General features: G+C 41.4%; 1 pseudogene; it reads left to right on the forward strand.

The window, feature by feature from the left end:
* Positions 1-1,293: 1,293 nt before the first annotated feature.
* The window catches only part of LOC139367303 (serine/threonine-protein kinase mTOR-like), a 36,543-nt pseudogene continuing 22,423 nt past the window's right edge, over positions 1,294-15,413 (forward strand).

Below are 15,413 nucleotides of genomic sequence, written 5' to 3' on the forward strand. Positions count from 1 at the left end.
AGGAAATAAACATACGTTTTCTGTTTTTTATTGTTGCTGCATCATCTTTCAGCCGAACATACAGATAGGATGCTGTGGATGATTTGAATGAAGAACATACGATGGCAACAATAGAAGAAAAGTTTTAGACAGGTAACTTCAAAAATAAGCGAGCTACATGACATTGAGCATGAAGTCACCCAGGTGTCCCACACAAATGTACCCAAATGTACCCAAGTGGCCGAATTGGTACAGTGATACATTTTGAAGGAAAGAACTATATACAAAATACATAAATGCTATTCTAACACACCCCCAAAAATTATATATATAAATGAAAAAATAAATAATAATAATAATAAACAAACAAATAACCAGGGTAACTATTTATACATTTTCCCTCAGACCCTCAGTCCTCTACACAATATTGTGCTGCTGGTGCCATGGCCCATAGCAGTCTCTTTCGGCTGTAAAGCAGAGGCTTACTGACCAGGTGGTGCAGGTGATGGGGCATTTCCTGTGACAAAGGGCACAACGACATCTCCCTACTATGCCCTTTTTGCCCTGAGGTGCTGCAGTGGACTTGCTGTAACTAGCAAGCTCCTGGTTGAGCAGCTCCCTGAAGGCTAGCTGTGAGATGGGGGCCTGTCCACAGCTCTTGGCAATTTCCTTCTGGAGGATGAAGGCATTCACCAAAGCAATGTCAATGAAATTATAGAAAAATGGTTTGTACCATTTCATGGTCTTATGTAGAACATTGTAATAGCCTATCAGCGCATCTGACAGGTCCACACCTCCCATGCTCTTGTTGTAGTCCTTCACAGCAGCTGGAATGGGGACATTCTTTTGTGGTCCATGCCCCGGCACCGTCCTTCACACGCCTGACGACGTGATCTCCACTGAAGGACTTGTGGATACTGGAGCACATGACCACCTCTCTGGTACCCATCCACTTCACAAAGAGCAGGCCATCTTCACGGATCCATCACATGGTACCCCGCTCAACCCACTTAGGCATGTCGTTCACCTTGGTCTTAGAAATCCCACCCTGTTGGTACGAATGGTGCCACAACCCCACACCTCCCGCTTCCTGAGCTCTGTAAACAGGGTAGGGCTTGTATAGAAGTTGTCCACAAACAGTTTGTAGCCCTTCCCCAGCAGTTGAAAATCCAATACCTCCATAACGGAATCATAACTCAGTCCATTACCAGTAGCAAAACAGTTTTTCCCCTCATAAACAAAAAAATTGGAAGTGTACACACAGAATCAGCCAAAACAAAAAGATTGTAACCCCATTTGGTTGGTTTGTTACGCATGTATTGTTTGAGGCTGATTCTGGCCTTTGAGGCTACCATTGATGGACAGGTTCTGGGCGGGCTGAAAATAAGTCTTGCAGGCATCAACGATGCTGGGGTAGAGAGGTTTTATTTTACAGAGCCTATCAAACCTTGGTGTGCCTCTCTTCTTGTCATTCTCCCCATCAACTTCTGGGTCACTGATGTGAAGCGCACGTGAGATAGTCAGAAACCTTTTACAAGACATGACAGTCATGGGGAAAGGCAGTTGATAGAGAGCTGACGTTTTCCAGTAGTCCCTTAGAGTTTTCAACTTCAACAGCCCCATGTAAATGACCATTGAAAAGTAGCAGAAAAGGTCTGACATGGAAATGGTCTTCCATGCCTCTTTCTTTCCTGCCTGCTTCTTAGCCCCGTACTTATTGGTGTTCGCCACCAGGGAATCAACAACTGACGAGGTGAAAAACAGTTGAAAACGTTGAAGGGGGCTGTACTTTGCAGTCATGTCTAGTTGAGGTCCTAGCTGCCTTTTGGGTCTAAAAACTGGTGGATTTGGTTCCACATCATCTTCTAACACAGAGTGCCAACGACCCTCTGGCCTTCTGTCTGCAGGTTTCTCTCTTCCCCACCTCCACTTCTTTGTCACTGACTTCACATCTCTAGATGGCCAGGTAGGTGTGGAGCCGGAGACAGCGGGGGTCCGGCTGGATGAACCAGCTTCAGAGGGAGATGGACACCTAGACTTTGGCGGCTCATAATCAGAATCACTGCCACTGTGAAAGATGAAAAAAATCAGTAACAATACTTTCACTTATGAGCCCTGTATTAACATGTAAAATAAAGAGATACAGTGCCTTGCGAAAGTATTCGGCCCCCTTGAACTTTGCGACCTTTTGCCACATTTCAGGCTTCAAACATAAATATAGAAAACTGTATTTTTTTGTGAAGAATCAACAACAAGTGGGACACAATCATGAAGTGGAACGACATTTATTGGATATTTCAAACTTTTTTAACAAATCAAAAACTGAAAAATTGGGCGTGCAAAATTATTCAGCCCCTTTACTTTCAGTGCAGCAAACTCTCTCCAGAAGTTCAGTGAGGATCTCTGAATGATCCAATGTTGACCTAAATGACTAATGATGATAAATACAATCCACCTGTGTGTAATCAAGTCTCCGTATAAATGCACCTGCACTGTGATAGTCTCAGAGGTCCGTTAAAAGCGCAGAGAGCATCATGAAGAACAAGGAACACACCAGGCAGGTCCGAGATACTGTTGTGAAGAAGTTTAAAGCCGGATTTGGATACAAAAAGATTTCCCAAGCTTTAAACATCCCAAGGAGCACTGTGCAAGCGATAATATTGAAATGGAAGGAGTATCAGACCACTGCAAATCTACCAAGACCTGGCCGTCCCTCTAAACTTTCAGCTCATACAAGGAGAAGACTGATCAGAGATGCAGCCAAGAGGCTCATGATCCCTCTGGATGAACTGCAGAGATTTACAGCTGAGGTGGGAGACTCTGTCCATAGGACAACAATCAGTCGGATATTGCACAAATCTGGCCTTTATGGAAGAGTGGCAAGAAGAAAGCCATTTCTTAAAGATATCCATAAAAAGTGTTGTTTAAAGTTTGCCACAAGCCACCTGGGAGACACACCAAACATGTGGAAGAAGGTGCTCTGGTCAGATGAAACCAAAATTGAACTTTTGGCAACAATGCAAAACGTTATGTTTGGCGTAAAAGCAACACAGCTCATCACAATGAACACACCATCCCCACTGTCAAACATGGTGGTGGCAGCATCATGTTTTGGGCCTGCTTTTCTTCAGCAGGGACAGGGAAGATGGTTAAAATTGATGGGAAGATGGATGGAGCCAAATACAGGACCATTCTGGAAGAAAACCTGATGGAGTCTGCAAAAGACCTGAGACTGGGACGGAGATTTGTCTTCCAACAAGACAATGATCCAAAACATAAAGCAAAATCTACAATGGAATGGTTCAAAAATAAACATATCCAGGTGTTAGAATGGCCAAGTCAAAGTCCAGACCTGAATCCAATCGAGAATCTGTGGAAAGAACTGAAAACTGCTGTTCACAAATGCTCTCCATCCAACCTCACTGAGCTCGAGCTGTTTTGCAAGGAGGAATGGGAAAAAAATTCAGTCTCTCGATGTGCAAAACTGATAGAGACATACCCCAAGCGACTTACAGCTGTAATCGCAGCAAAAGGTGGCGCTACAAAGTATTAACTTAAGGGGGCTGAATAATTTTGCACGCTCAATTTTTCAGTTTTTGAATTGTTAAAAAAGTTTGAAATATCCAATAAATGTCGTTCCACTTCCTGATTGTGTACCACTTGTTGTTGATTCTTCACGAAAAAATACAGTTTTATATCTTTATGTTTGAAGCCTGAAATGTGGCAAAAGGTCGCAAAGTTCAAGGGGGGCGAATACTTTCGCAAGGCACTGTATATACTGGTCCTATAAGAGCTCTTTGTCACTTCCCACGAGCCGGATTGTGACAAACACTTGATCTTACGTTTAATAAATGTATCGTATAGTGTGTGTGTGGCAGGCTTACAATGATGGCAAAAAACAACATTTGAGAGTGCGCTGACCCTGGTGCTAGAGGTGGTATGCAGCTGGAGGTTGAATGTTTGAAGGGGTATAAAAAGTTTGGTAACCAATCTACTAGAAAATCCTTTAAATTCTTGTCATATGAAGAGAAATTACAGATAAAACGTACCGATGCTCATTGGCCGTTGGACATAAACATTGAACAACAAGCTGGAAATGTCAAATTCAATAATGAGTGGTTTGGAAGGAATCAGTGGCTAACTGCAAGCATTGCAAAGCAATCACTACCCTGCTATTCAGTGGTCGGTGTGTGGTCTGGGTTTAAGGGTGTCTTTTCCAAGCTTAAAAGGATAAACATTGACATGCCATGGGCCAGAAAAGGATGAATACATTGGCCATGCTATCAATCCAGCATGACTTCTGCCATGTTCAAAACAACTGGAAACTCGGAACTGGTCAATTTCAGACTTTGGTAAGGCCAAGACAACTGGGAACTCGGAACTGGTCAATTTCAGACTTTGGTAAGGTCAAGACAACTGGGAACTCTGGAATAAAAAGAGCTCTGACTGGGGAAAATACGTTTTGAACGGTCTTCTAACTCCGAATTCCAAGTCGGGAACTCCGGCTTCTTTCTAGAGCTCTGGCCTGAAGCTCACTGATGTCATGATTTTACTTTTTCCGAGTTCCCAGTTGTCCTGAATGAACCATAAATCCAGAGAATGGCAGAATTTGATGACAACATTTTCCCACAAAAAGGATAGCTGCGCCACCTTCCTGTTGTGAGCACAGCACAACAAGGTGACTCCAAAAATGTCTTGTATGCTGCTGCATAAATTATGTAATATGCCAGGGAGATACAGTTGAAGTCGGAAGTTTACATACACCTTAGCCAAATACATTTAAACTCAGTTTTCACAATTCCTGACATTTAATGCTAGTAGAAATTTCCTGTCTTAGGTCAGTTAGGATCACCACTTTATTTTAAGAATGTGAAATGTCAGAATAATAGTAGAGAGAATTATTTATTTCAGGTTTTATTTCTTTCATCACATTCCCAGTGGGTCAGAAGTTTACATACACTCAATTAGTTTTTGGCAGCATTGCCTTTAAATTGTTTAACTTGGGTCAAACGTTTCAGGTAGCCTTCCACAAGCTTCCCACTGTAACGTGGGTGAATTTTGGCCCATTCCTCCTGACAAAGCTGGTGTAACTGAGTCAGATTTGTTTGCCTCCTTGCTCACACACACTTTTTAAGTTCTGCCAACAAATGTTTTATGGGATTGAGGTCAGGGCCACTCCAATACCTTGACTTTGGTGTCCTTAAGCCATTTTGCCACAACTTTGGAAGTATGCTTGGGGTCATTGTCCATTTGGAAGACCCATTTGCGACTAAGCTTAAACTTCCTGACTGATGTCTTGAGATGTTGCGTCAATATATCCACATAATTGTCCATCCTCATGATGCCATCTATTTTGTGAAGTGCACCAGTCCCTCATGCAGCAAAGCACACACACAACATGATGCTGCCACCCCCATGCCTCACGTTTGGGATGGTGTTCTTCGGCTTGCAAGCCTCCCCCTTTTCTTCCAAACATAACAATGGGCATTATGGCCAATCAGTACCTTCAGGTGTTTGGAAATTGTTCCCAAGGATGAACCAGACTTGTGGAGGTCTACAATGTTTTTTCTGATGTCTTGATTTCTTTAGATTTTCCCATGATGTCAAGCAAAGAGGCACTGAGTTTGAAGGTAGGCCTTGAAATACATCCACAGGTACACCTCCAATTGACTCAAATGATGTCAATTAGCCTCTCAGAGCATCTAAAGTCATGACATAATTTTCTAGAATTTTCCAAGCTGTTTAAAGGCACAGTCAACTTATTGTATATAAACTTCTGACCCACTGGATTTGTGATAGAGTGAATTATAAGGGAAATCTGTCTGTAAACAATTGTTGGAAAAATTACTTATGTCATGCACAAAGTAGATGTCCTAACTGACTTACCAAAACTATAGTTTAACAAGAAGTGTGTGAGTGGTTGAAAAGCGAGTTTTAATGACTCCAACCTAAGTGTATGTAAACCTCCCACTTCAACTGTATCTACACAACCTACTCCAAAGATTCAAAGTGCAATAAATAAAACATTTAAAAATCCATTTAAAAAAAGGAAGATGTCTTGATTGCATGTCTTCACACCCCAGAGGTTATTATTGGTGGAAACTATTACATCTGTGAATCATGAATAATATTCTGCCAACTTTGCACAACTCTTCGGGCAACATGTGGCCATTGTTTTTGCCAGAATTGCTCAAGCTTAGTAATTTTGGTCTGGAATCATTGATGTACAGTAACATTCTAATTGAAAGCTGAAATAAATAATTCTCTCTATTATTCTGACATTTCACATTCTTAAAATAAAGTGGTGATCCTAACTGACCTAAGACAGGGAATTTTTACTAGAATTAAATGTCAGGAATTGTGAAAAACTGAGTTTAAATGTATTTGGCTAAAGTGTATGTAAACCTCCGAATTCAAATGTATGTAGGATGAGATTACATGTTAAGGCATTGCACAGTCTTCACCTTTTAAGGGGCATGCAGTCTTTCACTAGCCACTCTACAAACACACCTCATAATTCTATTGAGGCAACAAGCGAACATGACACCAGGAAAGGAATGTTTCATACCTGCCATTGCACTTCCTGACAGGGATTCTCATTGTCTGTGGAATGTTGTTTCGGGAAAACACCTGTGTAACTTGGTTAGCACGATTTTCTTCCAGACGTGCTGACACACTTTCCCGAAAACAGGTTGGCACTGTGGAAAGGTGCACACCTGGTCCGTGCACACACACTCCATCTCCCCAAAATAATGTGTTGTAATTTTAGAGCTATTTATTTGAAAACTGGACACGTTACAAGGCAATTACCATGATAAGACCTGCAACCTTGGAATCTTCTGAGTTCTCGTGGTAACACAGAAGCACTACTGGCACTAGTTTTTCTGTGTTTTTCTTAAGGAGAAGAGGTTTGTCAGAGACAAACTGAACCGGTAGTGTATTTTCACATGGAAAAGTACTCAGCAGGATTAGGTAATGCTGATGGATAATTTATTAGAAGTTCTCTCTGGAAATAGTGCTCCACACAGTTAGGAGCTGAGTGGTGGATCGCTGTGCAGCACTCGCCAGTTCCTGGTGCGAAGTGTTATAAACCAATCACACGCTTGGCAATGTTAAAAAGAGAAAGAAGATTGATGTCGCGCAAAGACATTTATCAAACTTAGGCATCATTACCAAAAGCAGCGGCACATTACTTTAGCTACAGAAAGGTCTTAGAATCACTTGTGATTTTTAATTACAACTCTTCCCGTCGTTCTTCTTCATTGTAATTAATGGACTACACTTGTACTGTGATGGACATCCATTGCCAACTCCCCCAGACAACTTGTGGTGACAGTGAGCACAGTGTATAAATGATAACTTTACCAACATATTTAAGAAGTTGTAACAACCGAACAGACTTTTCTCATAGTCAAGTAAAAAGCGGATTCAGTGAATTCAATTTTACTCCCGAGTTTACCGCAGATCTGGGCCTAAGGCCATGTCAGTGGACAAACAAGGCAATAAGGGGTAGAGAGGGGTGTGTGGACGTGCCTCCTCTGTGGCATCTTCTCTGTAGATTGGCTGCCAGGAAACACCACGTGGAAAGCATTCATCATGCTAGCAAACAAGTTTAAATGGCCTGACTTACTGTAAGAGCTTCATATCACATACCAGCCCTTAGCTGTTGACACAAGCTTGCCAAGGCTCTTCAGATTAATCGGACCTTGATGCAACCCTCGACCCGTATTCATGAAATGTATCACAGTATGAGTGTTGATCTAGAATTATTTGGCTTCTAAATAATTATCAATAAGATGGGGACTTGATCCTAGATCAGCACTCCTAATCTGAGAGACTTTGTGAAAACAAGCCCTAGAGCGTAGGCCGTATTCGGCTGACGATCCATCTTGTGACCAAGACTGTCTGTCTCCCTCCATCCCTCCTTCCCTCTCTAAGTGCTTCCTGGAGCTAGGTGAGTGGCAGCTCAGTCTGAAGGGCTTCAACGATAGCACCACCCCCAAAGAGCTACAGTACTACAGCCACTTCACGAAGCACGACCGCAACTGATACAAGGTCAGTCACCTCCCTCATCTTTCACCTCTAACCCCTGTCACTCCCATCAGGCATTCATGTTGAGTCCTCCATTTACAGTGGTTCCAACTTAAACAGTTGTGCCACACCTTGCGGGCTGCATTCTTTGGCACGTCATTTAATTGGCCATTTTTTTTGCAATTTTTTCTGTTAATGCTAGTTATTGCTAGTTTGACCACCAGAGGGCATCTTTGAGAAGCATTTGATAGTCTTTCATATTGCAGGCAAGCAGGAGACCAAAGTTCAATCCCCCGACCGGGAGGAAGGGGTAGGCTGTCCTTGTAATAAGAATGGGTTTTTAACTGATTCCATATGTGTTATTTATTCTACAATGTAGAAAATAGTAAAAATATAGAAAATCCTGGAATAATTAGGTGTGTCCAAACTTTTGACTCATACTTGCTTATTTATTCTACTTGCTACTTGCTTAATTCATTTGATTAATATTATGGTGTTTCTATTCCATGAAAAATGAAAACCCCTCTGGGTAAATTCAGAAAGTTTCACTCTCAGAGCGCACACCAAACATAGGGTGGATTTGAGTGTTCTGGCCTTACAAGGGCAGTCATACACACAAGCTAACGTTGGCTAGCTTGCTAGCTACTTCCAGACACAAATGAGACCTCTCTGACCATTTTACTCTCCATAAATTCATTATTCTGCGCTCCGGTAGTGCTCTGAAATCGGAGTAGATAACCAGGTCTGTGAGAGCCAGAAATCTTGCTTGTTTGTAGGTGACCAATACTTATTTTCCACCATAATTTGCAAATAAATTCATTAAAAATCCTACAATGTGATTTTCTGGATTTTTTTTCTCATTTTGTCTGTCATAGTTGAAGTGTACCCATGATGAAAAGTACAGGCCTCTCTCATCTTCTTAAGTGGGAGAATGCACAATTGGTGGTTGACTAAATACTTTTTTGCCCCACTGTACATACCGCAGAATGATAAATCATGCAATTATTATTCTCAAGCTAACTAAAAATATTTAGCTACAAATTCCTGTTCTCGCCATTTTCAGTTGAATTCATCTAACTTTCTTTCTTGGCAACTCATAAGCAGGCCATGTAGTATTTGTTTCATAGTCGATATATAATCATATTTCCTGACAGTGTAACGGTTAGCTTTTTTTACAGAGTGATGAAAGAACACAATATGTCTGTCAGGGAATGTTATTCTGATATGTCAGATGAAGAGTTAGACCAGAAAGTAAGGGACATTAAGGCAAGGATTCCCCATGCGGGCTTTAGAATGGTCAAGGGAAGTCTGAGCAATGGGCAATCGTGTACAATGGCGAATAGTTAGGGAGTCTTTGCAGCGTGTAGATGGTGCAGGTATCATTGCCAGAATGATCCAGCTTTGTTGCATTGCTCGGCAAAAATACTCAGTTCCTGCACCCCTGTCTCTTGTCCACATTGATACAAATCATAAATTGATAAGGTACTAAGATGTATAATGTCTCCATCAAATCTAAGAAGTTATTGTATCTTTTTTAATCTTACTTATTCCTAGACACATTTTCAAATTGGAGATGTTCAACTGGTAATAGATAAATAATGAATCAGGTTAATAGGTTAAACATTTCACTTTTAATTCCAATGTGTTATTTTTCAAGATACAACATTGTCTCATTTGGTGGTATAGATGGATTTTCAAGGAAGGTGAGTATATTATTTTGTATACATATTGCATATGTCCCATCACCTGATGAACAACCACAGTACCAGTCTGGTGTTAATCTTTCTGTGCTCTATTGTCGCATCCTAAAAATGACATCTGCTGCTTTAGATTGAACGGTCATATCTCAGTTATTATTTTCATATCTACAAAAAATAAGCGATTTTCTTTCATTTCAGATGTATGTTCACTGTCCCAGGAACAGGCCGTGGAAGCTTTATTGCTGGCAAAAGTGTCCATAACCAGAGGTAATTAAACTGTTCTGTGTTCTTTTTATCTCTTCCTCTCTGCCTGTCTTGTACATGGAACCTGTCTCACATGCATTAATTAAACAACCCTTAAGATGTCAGCTGCTAATATTCAGATTTACACCACATAAACACTCAACCAATTTCACTGGACTGTCAAGCCCCTGTTGCTGCCAAATGTATTGTCACTGATACAGATGCGTTTCTTATAAGCGTTCCAGATTCAGCAGGTGGAGGACCTGCTTTCTCAGGGGGATAATCTGGTATCTGGAAACACTGACAATGGGGTCATTGTTGCTGACATCCCATGCTCCCTGTCTACTGGGAATCTTGCTGTGCTGCAACGTCAAGTGAACCCTACCACTGACTCCTCATCTTTTGGTCAGGACATATACATGCATGCTATTCGATTAGTTATGAGTATCCAGGCTTTTTAGGTGCAGTCCTGCCACACTATGTAGGATATTGTTTTAACCCCAGTGCCACTCATGATAATTGCCAACAGTTGTATTTTTTGGAGGAGGGTGAAGGATAGCAGATCCAGCTGTCAAAGTGAGAGAGTAGGCTAATCTGGATAGAGCAGGTACTTTTGCGTAGTCTACTTCTTGTGAGGTTTTCTGTCCTCAGATAAAGAGAGTTGTGACAGCCTGTCTGCAGATTAAGAGGTCCCAATGAAGAGCAGTGGTTCTCAGTCCTGGGGACTCAGAGGTGCACATTTTTGTTTTTGACTCAGCACTGCACAGCTGATTCAAATGATCAACTCATCATCAAGCTTCAAGTGGTATTCATGTATTCATTTGTGACGCTATCTTTGATATTATCCTGCTCTTGTCACATGCTACACGTATCTATCTATCCAATGTTAGCATTATGGGTTATAAGGGATATTATACAGGAAGTATTATTAAAGAGATGCTTTACATTGAAATACAGATAGAGATGTAATAGTCCCAGAGTTAATGATCCAAGGTCAGTTTACATTATACAGGAAATATTATTAAAGACATCCTTTACATTGAAATACAGATAGAGTTGTAATAGTCCCAGAGTTAATGATCCAAGGTCAGTTTATATTATACAGGAAGTATTACTAAAGAGATGCTTTACATTGAAATACAGATAGAGTTGTAATAGTCCCAGAGTTAATGATCCAAGGTCAGTTTATATTATACAGGAAGTATTACTAAAGAGATGCTTTACATTGAAATACAGATAGAGTTGTAATAGTCCCAGAGTTGATGATCCAAGGTCAGTTTATATTATACAGGAAGTATTATTAAAGACGTGCTTTACATTGAAATACAGATAGAGATGTAGTAGTCCCAGAGTTAATGATCCAAGGTCAGTTTATATTATACAGGAAGTATTATTAAAGAGATACTTTACATTGAAATACAGATAGAGATGTAGTAGTCTCAGAGTTGATGATCCAAGGTCAGTTTATATTATACAGGAAGTATTATTAAAGAGATACTTTACATTGAAATACAGATAGAGATGTAGTAGTATCAGAGTTAATGATCCAAGGTCAGTTTATATTATACAGGAAGTATTATTAAACAGTGAGGCCAGCAACAGCGAGCTGGACTGCACAGAGCACAGCCCAGCGCCCTTGTTGCGCCAGAAGAAGGCCAACAAGGCAAGGGCGGCAGCCATCTTGAACCCTTCTTCCTCCTCCATCCACAAACGCTAACCTGCCCTTTCAATCTTCACTATTGGGACCAATCCGAACTAATTTGACAGACCTGTGTGTAACTTGAAACGTTGCCTAAATCAGATGTTGATGTCAATGAGAGACAAGGAGAGAATTTGAGTTGAAGGACAAGTGAGGCTGGTGTGACAACTTCATATCACACCAAAAAAGAGGTGGCGAAAGAGTGACAGAAAAAACCTATTGTGCAAGCAGTAGATTAAGTTTTCCCTCTGCTTGTTGACAACAAATTGGTTGTTTGTTTGTGGTAAGATAATTCAGACAAATCTATTAATTTCAAATGGACCAACTTAGGTCTTCTGTCTATGAATTAATGCCTTACTGAATTCAAAGTACAATCAATCACAATTATTTCTCTCCTTCATTCTCCTTGTTGTTTGGCAAGCACAGGACCTCTCCAAGACGTTACTTCTCTATGTGGTTCCTGCTGTCCAGGGTTTCTTCCACTCCATCTCCCTCTCCAGGGGGAACACCTTCCAGGACACCCTCAGGTAAGTCTCCACAAGGGGCCAGGGCCAGTAGTCACAAAAAGTCTTAGAGTGGGAGTGCTGATCTAGGATCATTCTTCTCTTTTAGATCAAAATGAATAATATTATATGGATGGGGAAGACCTGAACCTAGATCAGCACTCCTACTCTTACTCTCCTACATTGATAGACCCTGAATTGAAATATGTTGAGAGGGAGCCCTCTGGTGGCAGAGAGAATAATTTGTGTTGCTTCATGGACTTGATGCCTTAGTGTCGATTTGCTTTGGTTTGAAATTCAGCTTTTCAGGGAAACTTTTTTGTTGTTGTGTGTGAACCTGTCAATAAATATGCAATGGACACAAGACTTCTTGATGCTTCTGTTTACTTTCTCCTGGGTGCTGACCCTCTGGTTTGACTATGGGTACTGGCCTGAAGTCAACAAGGCACTGGTGGAGGGCATCAAAACCATTCAGATGGACACCTGGATCTCACATGCTCATTTTCGATTTGCTTTTATTGTTATGTCCGTTGTGATAAAAGTACTTGAAACTGAATTCTTCCCATGGGCAAGGTTGGTCTTGGGCCATGAATCATCCATAACAGTTATTCAACAAAGTCTTATAGGACAGTAACAGAATAGGAAAGCCACATTGCATTTCCACGGGGGGATAACTATGTTATGTCTCCCTCTTGCCCCCTCGCCCATAGGTGATCCCCCAGCTGATTGCCCACATTGACAGTCCCCTCGCTCTTGTGGGCCGCCTCATCCACAAGCTGCTCACTGACATTATTCGGTAAGACCCCCAGGTAACGATTGACATACTGCTGCTGGAGCTAGGTTGCCTTGGTTGGATGCCTATTTCTGCTCTCTTTTCAACTTCATTAAATGATTGTGCCATGTTCTATCTCTCCCTCTTTTCTTCTGGTCTTTGAGCTATCCTTTGACCGTGGCCTCCAAGTCTACCACCAATGCCCCCCACAACGCTGCTAACAGGATCCTCGAGAACATGTGTGAGAACTGCAACACCCTGGTCCAGCAACCCACCATGGTATGTGATGCTAGTCAGTGCACAATACTCCACCTCACAGTACAGCTATATACAGTACCAGTCAAAAGTTTGGACACAGCTACTCATTCCAGGGTTTTTCATTATTTTTTACTATTTTCTACATTGTAAAATAATAGTGAAGACATCAAAACTATTAAATAACACATATGGAATCATGTAGTAACCAACGAAGTGTTAAACAAATCAAAATATATTTTAGATTTTATATTCTTCAAAGTAGCCACCCTTTGCCTTGATGACAGCTTTGCACACTCTTGGCTTTCTCTCAAACAGCTTCATGAGGAATGCTTTTCCAACAGTCCCACATATGCTGAGCATTTGTTGGCTGTTTTTCCTTCACTCTGCAGTCCAACTCATCCCAAACCATGTCAATTGGGTTGAGGTCGGTTAATTGTAGAGGCCAGGTCATCTGATGCAGCACTACATCACTCTCCTTCTTGGTCAAATAGACCTTACACAGCCTGGAGGTGTGTTTTGGGTCATTGTCCTGTTGAAAAACAAATGATAGTCCCACTAAGCGCAAACCCACATGTAGCTAACGCCCCACACTTTTCTGGTCTGGTATGTTCATTCTCAACTCATCCCTTATACACTCGGGTAAAAAGGCGCTGTTTCCGTCATGCTGATACACCCTCTGAGCTCCCTCAGGCATGGCTACTTACTGGTGCAAAGCATCATCAAAAACGATGATCTCGTTAGAAAACTAAAATTACATTCCTACCTTAACAAAAATAGTTTCATCTAATTTCATATCACATAGACGTATTGGATGGGAACTTGACAGATGACAGGAGGAACCTTCCTAAGTTATAGTATCTGATTTATACAGTTTTTAATCACAAAATGAAAAGCAATACGACATTAGTTTTATACCTCATTGAGCATTTCCCACATTCGGATGTTAGAAATATTGTTCCAAAGTTCGCTTTTTGGACGTTAAAGTTGTGGGCTGGCAAAAGTCTTCTGGGGATATTGACATTCCGATTTCAATACTAGAGAGCCAGAGAGTCCTCTGCTGCATAAAATATTCCACCAGTGTGTGGAGGAGTCAAAGAGAGGCACCCACCTCCCCTCTTCAGTGGGTAAGAGAGGGACTGGTAATTTGTCAACCAGTGCCAAGCTGATCTGAGCCACTGGATTCTCAAGTGTAGTCATGACACTCCCATACATCTACATTTCAGCCAAAAAACATTCAAACAAAAATGACCCAGCTACCATTTGAATCCGCTCTCTTTTGTGATCCACAGCTAACACTAACTGAAACAAACGATCCAGGACCTGAACGGACTCTGCTGGACAATCAGGCGGTGAAACAAGATGGCCATTTTGTGCCACGAACAACCTTTTGACTGTATCCGACTAAATGTATCTTTCTGTTCCGCATTTGATGTCCACTGCAAAATCACTGGATGGACATTGGCCACACAATACAAACCAGGAACCACATGCCTGAATCCATGAGTCTTTGGCTAACATTCTTAGTAGTTTCTATGGTACTTTTGTTTGTTTAGAGAAGTTAAGAAGCTAAGTGGCATGCCTTTGTAAGTTGGAGCTTCTACTGTATAGCTTTCTCTTTCCTCAACCAAGGGTTGTGGAGGATATTAGTATGTGGAAGTACTATCTTTCCTTGTTGTTGGCTCAAATGTTGCCTCAATGTTGACATTAAGTCATCACTCTGTGTTCCTTTCCCATCTGTTGGAGATGACACTGTGTAGCCTGAGGCCCTGAACAAAAAGGCTATCCGGATTGTCAACAGAGTACAAGACAAACTGACTGGTAAGTCTTTCACTACACATGTAGTTATAAATGCTATCATATGCTATCATACACTAGGACACGCTAGTACAGGGGAATTCAACTCTTACCCTACAAGGTTCGGAGCCTGCTGGTTTTCTGTTCTACCTGGTCATTAATTGCATAAACTTGGTGTCCCAGATCTAAATGGGCTACTGATTAGAGGGGTACAATAAAAAAGTTACACAAGCTTCCCCCATCAAGTTGGGTGAATTTTGGCCCATTTCTCCTGACAGAGCTGGTGTAACTGAGGCAGGTTTGTAGGCCTCCTTGCTCGTACACACTTTTTCAGTTCTGCCCACACATTTTCTATGGGATTGAGGGGCTTTGTGATGGCCACTCCAATACCTTGACAATGTTGTCCTTAAGCCATTTTGCCACAACTTTGGGAG

This window comes from Oncorhynchus clarkii, chromosome 16, assembly GCF_045791955.1.
Source record: "Oncorhynchus clarkii lewisi isolate Uvic-CL-2024 chromosome 16, UVic_Ocla_1.0, whole genome shotgun sequence".
Classification (NCBI taxonomy): Eukaryota; Metazoa; Chordata; class Actinopteri; order Salmoniformes; family Salmonidae; genus Oncorhynchus; species Oncorhynchus clarkii.